At 38.3% G+C, this 6,645-nt stretch overlaps 1 non-coding gene across 1 annotated transcript; it reads left to right on the forward strand.

The window, feature by feature from the left end:
- Positions 1-6,082: 6,082 nt before the first annotated feature.
- LOC136228244 (small nucleolar RNA R71) lies at positions 6,083-6,189 on the forward strand. The gene has a single exon (XR_010688573.1). It is a non-coding gene; the product is annotated as a small nucleolar RNA R71 (small nucleolar RNA).
- Positions 6,190-6,645: the final 456 nt, after the last annotated feature.

A 6,645-nucleotide genomic window follows, 5' to 3' on the forward strand; every position in this document is an offset into this window, starting at 1 on the left:
CCCAAAGAGCATCGTCAAGCTTGTTTGCCCAGTCTCTCCTAGAACTGCCAACAGTTTTTTCTAAAATTCTTTTGATTTCACGATTGGAAATCTCCACCTGTCCACTTGTTTGTGGATGGTAAGGTGTGGCAATTCTGTAAGAGACTCCAAGCTTGCCCATCAGCTTCTCAAATTTGGCATTGCAAAAGTGGGTTTCTTGATCACTAATGATCGCTCGTGGGACACCGAATCGGGTAAATAGCCTTTTCAGGAATTGTACAACCACACGGGCGTCATTGCACTACAAGAAATCTGTTTATATGTGACAATAATTTGATTGTCACCAAAATAGTTGTAACAAAAAATTTATTATTCGTTACAATAAATTTTTAATTATCACACAAAGTAATTTTGTGACTATTTTTTAAAATTATCACAAATAAATAAATGATTTTGTAACAATAATTTATTAGTTGTAACTAATTTTTTTATGTGATAATTAAAATTGTAACTATATATATATAATATGTTACAACACATTTATAATGGTCACAAAAACTAATTTTGTGACCGTTGAAAAGAAAATGTCACAAATTTTTTATTTTAGTTGCGACAATAAAAAAATTCTGTAACCGAAATATTTTTATTACAATTAATAGTTGTAGCTAAAAATTTAAAATACATGACATTATATTTAAAGTTGTCACGAAATTTAATTGTGACGTTTAGCTTAAATTGGATATATTTTGTAAACGTTAAGCTTAAATTCGTATTATTTTATAAACGTTGAGCCTATATTGGTGTTATTTTGTACGTGAGGCCTAAATTGATGCTATATTGTAAACGTTAAGCCTAAATTGATATTATGTTGTAAACATTAAGCCTATATTGGTACTATTTTGAACGTTGAGTCTAAATTGGTACTTCCCCAAAAACCTTAAACCTATTTTGGTACCTTATCCCCTATACAAATAAACAAAATTATCCATAAAATTCCAATCTTTTAATTTTAATTTAATTTTAGATCACACTTTTGTTTCATGCATTTTTTACCTTTGTGAATGATCAAGATGTTTTTTCAATAATCTTAATGTTCATTTTATCTGCTAGATTTTTATGATATTATTGACATTCCTTGGATATACTCTTCATACCAGAGTTTGTAATACTTTTTTTTGTAGTCCAAATCTCTAAGAGATCGGATGTGTAATGTGTATATGATTTCAGTTTCATGTAATTAGTTTAAGTTGAAGATGTAATGAACTTGGATTTTCTGCAGGTGAGAACTTTGGAAGGTTTACGGGAATCACAATTGGAGGAATGAAAGTAGAAAATGTACAAATCTTTTATCAACAACATCATAACTGTAGCATCCTTTTAATTTCTAGGAATAAAGTTCTCTTTAAAATTTCTATTTTTAGTTTTCCATTGTATCCTGTATCAACCAAATATTTTTAATAATTCCCTTCTAGCCAAACATTAAAATGTAGTGCATTATTTATTCATTTAATGTTTTAAACTTAATTTTTGTCAATATTATATTGCAATTCCTATCTGAAAACGTCTCCAAATGGTTTTGTCAGCATGTGAAAGGAAATTACATGAAAACATCTCCGTCAAAATTCTTTGTGAATATGATGAACTGGTTATCAACGAATTCAATCTATATTTCTATATTTCCACTGATTACAGCCGAATAATTCCATCAGTAATCAGCTAATTTGTAGTAGTGCAAAATATATTGTGATAACACAAAAAAAAGTACCTAATATATAATTGTTACAAGCAAAATATTGTTCCAAATTTAAATATGTGTTAATAATAATTGTCACAAAGAATTATTTCAGTGACAATAAATAAAAGTTGTCACGTGATTTTAGTTTAATTTAAAAGAAAATATGTGACAACATACTATATTTATGACAATTTTTTTATTTTTCGATTACAATAAAACTTGTAACAAATAAAATTAGTGTGACAATATTTTATTATCACAAATAATAATAATTTTTGTGACAAGATTTTATTGTCACATTTGTCAAAAACTTTTAGCAACGGAGTTTTACGTGACAACTCTCGTAACAACTAATTATTGTCACATAAAATTTTATGTGACAACTTTTAATGATTTTGTGACAATATATATTGTCACAAACAACTTGATTTCTTGTAGTGTTGGTGGGACTAGCCATTGCTTCAACCCACTTGCTCACATAATCTACAGCCACTAAGATATATTTATGCCCAACAGATGTAGGGAATGGACCCATAAAATCTATTCCCCATATATCAAAATTTTTACAAACAACTATGTTGTTGAGGGGCATGGCATTTCTAGCTGAGATATTGTCTGTTCGTTGGCACTCATTGCAAGTGCGAACGAACAGATTGGCATCCTTAAAGAGTGTTGGCCAGAAAAAACCTGATTGAAGTACTTTTGCTGCAGTTCTGCTGGCGCTATGGTGCCCTCCAGCTTCTCGGTCATGACAATGGCTTAAAACATCCTGTCCCTCCTCCTGAGATATACATCTTCGAATAATTTGGTCGGCGCACAACCTGAAAAGAAAGGGTTCTTCCCAAAAATAATATTTAATTTCAGCAAAAAACTTCCTCCTCTGATTAGTGGACAGGTTGTGAGGCTTAAGCGAACTGGCTAGGTAATTAGCAATATCGGCAAACCATGGCGCAGGCTGTGCGGCGTATAGTCGCTCGTCTGGAAATCTTTCCAAAATCTCTGGTTGTTCCTGGCTGCTTTGGTGAGAAATTCTTGACAAATGATCAGCCGCGACATTTTCCGTTCCCTTTTTATCCTTAATTTCGAGATCAAACTCTTGAAGCAATAATAACCAGCAGATTAACCTAGGCTTAGCATCCTTTTTCGCGAACAAGTAGCGTAGCGCAGCGTGGTCTGTGTGCACAACAACTTTGGACAGCACCAAGTAGGTCGAAATTTGTCGAAGGCATACACAACTGCAAGAAGCTCCTTCTCGGTAGTGTTGTAGTTCTGCTGGGCCTCGTTTAATGTTTTGCTTGCATAATAAATTGGTCTAAACTTCTTCTCTATCCTTTGTCCAAGAACAGCTCCCACACAAGTATCGCTAGCGTCGCACATCATCTCAAAAGGTTGTTCCCAGTCTGGTCCTGCCAGTATAGGCGAGTTGATCAGCTTGCTCTTTAATAGTTCGAACACCTTTAAACAGCTTGCATTAAAAGAAAATTCCGCTTCCTTATGAAGTAATGCTGACAAGGGTAGCGCGATCTTTGAAAAATCTTTGATAAACCTACGGTAAAACCCTGCGTGCCCCAGAAAACTTCGCACATCTTTTACATTGGCCGGAACAGCCAGCTTTTCTATCACTTCCACCTTCGCTTTGTCCACTTCCATCCCTTTTTCTGAAATTTTATGCCCGAGAACAATACCTCCCGTAACCATGAAGTGGCATTTCTCCCAATTCAAAACCAAGTGGGTCTCCTTGCATCGCACAAGCACTGCTTCGAGGTTGTTTAAACAGCTCTCAAAAGAGTTTCCATAAACAGAGAAGTCGTCCATGAATATTTCTACGGTCCGCTCCACCATGTCATGAAAAATGGACATCATACATCTTTGGAAAGTGGCTGGAGCGTTGCACAGTCCGAACGGCATTCGTCTGTAGGCATAGGTCCCATAAGGACACGTGAATATTGTCTTCTCTTGATCCTCACTGTGAATTGCAATCTGGTTGTATCCTGAATAACCGTCAAGAAAACAATAGAAGGCATATCCCGCTAACCGCTCCAACATCTGATCAATGAAGGGCAAGGGAAAATGATCCTTCCTTGTGGCTTCGTTGAGCTTTCTGTAATCCACACAAACTCGCCATCCTGTTATTGTTCTCGTGGGCACCAACTCGTCTTTCTTATTGCGGAGTACGGTTGTTCCTCCCTTCTTTGGTACAACATGAACAAGGCTGGTCCACACACTATCAAAGATTGGGTAAATAATGCCGGCATCAAGAAGCTTGATCACCTCTTTTCGCACAACCTCCTTCATGTGGGGATTCAGTCTATATTGCGGCTGGACAAATGGCTTGTGCTCCTTCTCCATCAAGATTCTGTGGACATAGACTGCCGGACTGATACCTTTGATATCATCAATTTTCCATGCGATTGCATCCTTGTTTCTTCGCAAAACTTCCATGAGCTGCGCCTTCTGATCAGGAGTTAACTTTGAGGATATAATAATTGGACTTCCGCTGGGTGGTTCCAGGAAGGCATACTCGAGGTGTGCAGGTAGTGGTTTCAATTCTGGTTTAGACACTGGCACAGTTGGTATCTCCGGTGGTTCTTGATGAGTAGGAATAGTAGGATCGAAAGGAGGTGTCGGTAAGTTGGATTCAATGGAACAGCCTGTTCCTTCACATAAGTTCACTTCTTCTCCCAATAGAGTCTCCAGAGTGTCTTGTTCATGCAATGTAGAAAGACTTCGAAACTCATCCAAGAAACAACATGTGTCATCATTATTGTTTGCTCGTCTCATTGCCTCGTTCATTTTGAAAATGACTTCCTCCCTATTAATCCTCAAGAATAATTGTCCCTCTCCCACGTCTATCAACGCTCTACCCGTGGCTAAAAATGGTCGACCTAGGATAATAGGAACGTCCAGGTCTTCATCTATGTCCATTATGATAAAATCAACAGGTAAGATGAATTTTCCTACTTTTACCAACACATCTTCTACCACTCCCCTAGGGTAACATACTGATCGATCGGCCAACTGAATTGACATACGAGTAGGTTGGGGTTCTCCTAATCCAAGTTTAGCATATACATAATAAGGCATCAGGTTTATCTTAGCTCCTATGTCACATAGTGCATTTTCAATATTTAGCTTTCCAATTGAGCAAGGAATAGAAAAAATCCCTGGATCTTTTAGCTTTTTAGGTAGCTGCTGCTTGTTTTGGAGTATCGACGAACAATCTCTGTTGAGTTGGATCATGGAAATGTTTTCCAGCTTCTTTTTGTTTGACAGGATATCTTTGAGGAACTTTACGTATGTCGACATCTGTGCCAGCGCTTCTACGAAAGGAATGTTGATGTGCAACTTCCTTAAGGTGTCCAACACCTTAGAATTCTGTTCTTCCAGCTTTTTATTGATCAACCGCCTTGGATATGACACAGGTGGAACATACGTCGGAGGTGGCTCATACATTCTTTCGCTTTCCCCCCTGATCCTGTTTACTGGTAATGGTTGTCTTCCTGGTTTCTTCTTCACTGGGAACAGCTTGTTCCTGCTCCCCTTCAGCTTCCTTGGATGTTCCTGCGCATTCAGCATTTTCATCAGTCGATATAATGGGTTGAGTGTGCTTACTAGATCTCAGAGTTATCGCCATGACATCACCCTTTGGATTCGGCTCTGTGTTGTTTGGCATAATTTCCTTCCCTTTTGACGTAGATGCCGCTAACTGGTGGACTTGTGTTTCCAGATTTTTAATTGATGCTTGTGTCTGTTTCATGAACTGCATCATCATCGTCTTCATATCTGGCTCTATATCTTCCTTTGGTGGAACAGGTTGTTTGTAATGCTGCTGAGGTTGTCTTTGGTAATGTCCTCCTTGCTGTTGTTGATATCTCGGTTGTTCCTGCTGGTTCGGCTGGCCTGTCCATCCAAAATTCGAATGGATTCTTATGGCAGGGTTATATGTGTTAGAGTATGGGTTAGGCGGATTCCTCTGATTATACCCTGCATAATCACATTCTGCCTGCGGACCCTTTCCCTGCTTAACTCCTGGACAGTTGATGCTAAAATGAAGGCCTCCACAAAAATCACAGATGTCATTGAATGGTGGTTCGTTGTGGATCGAGGATACATTTTATCTTGTCGAGCTGTCTAGCAAGCTGTTCTACCTGACTTGTCAATTTTGACACAACATCTTCATTTCCCGCTCTTTTTCCCTCACTTCTGGCAGAGTGCCAGTTATAACTTGTGCTTACTACCCTCTCAATAAGGTCGTACAAGGCATGAGGTTCCAGATCTTCAGGATTTCCATTGGCAATAGATTCGATCTGGATCTTATAAATGTTGGTTACCCCATTGTAAAAGTTCTGCATCTGCATCCACATAGGAATGCCATGATTGGGTACTCTCCTTAGTAGTTCCTTGTACCTTTCCCATGCTTCGGCTAGTGATTCATCTTCTTCTTGCACGAAATGGGAAACCTTATTTCTGAGCTTAATGGCTTATCGTGGTGGGAAATATTTCATTAAGAACGCACCAGCCATTTCTTCCCAAGTGGTGATCGTTCCTGGTTGCAAGCAGTTTAACCAAGTCTTCGCTTTGTCCCTTAGGGAAAAAGGAAACAACTTCAGTCTGATTACGTCGTAAAAAATGCCCCTATTTGATCTGAAAGTGTTGCACAACGTGATAAACTCAAGAATATGCCCATTTGGATCTTCCGACTAGTATCCATTGAACTGTACGGCAGCCTGCAACATTTGTATCATAGATGCTTTCACCTCGAACATGTTGTTCCCTTTGTTGGGCAACACGATGCATGACGAATGTCCTTCAGTGGTTGGTCTCGAATAATCTCTGATTCGCATGATAGGAGGGTTGTTATTCTCCCCTTCTTCTTCTTGGTTTGGTTGAACTGGTTGTTCGGGTGGTACCCTTCCAGCCATTCTTCTCTC

Source organism: Euphorbia lathyris, chromosome 4 (assembly GCF_963576675.1).
Source record: "Euphorbia lathyris chromosome 4, ddEupLath1.1, whole genome shotgun sequence".
Classification (NCBI taxonomy): domain Eukaryota; kingdom Viridiplantae; phylum Streptophyta; class Magnoliopsida; order Malpighiales; family Euphorbiaceae; genus Euphorbia; species Euphorbia lathyris.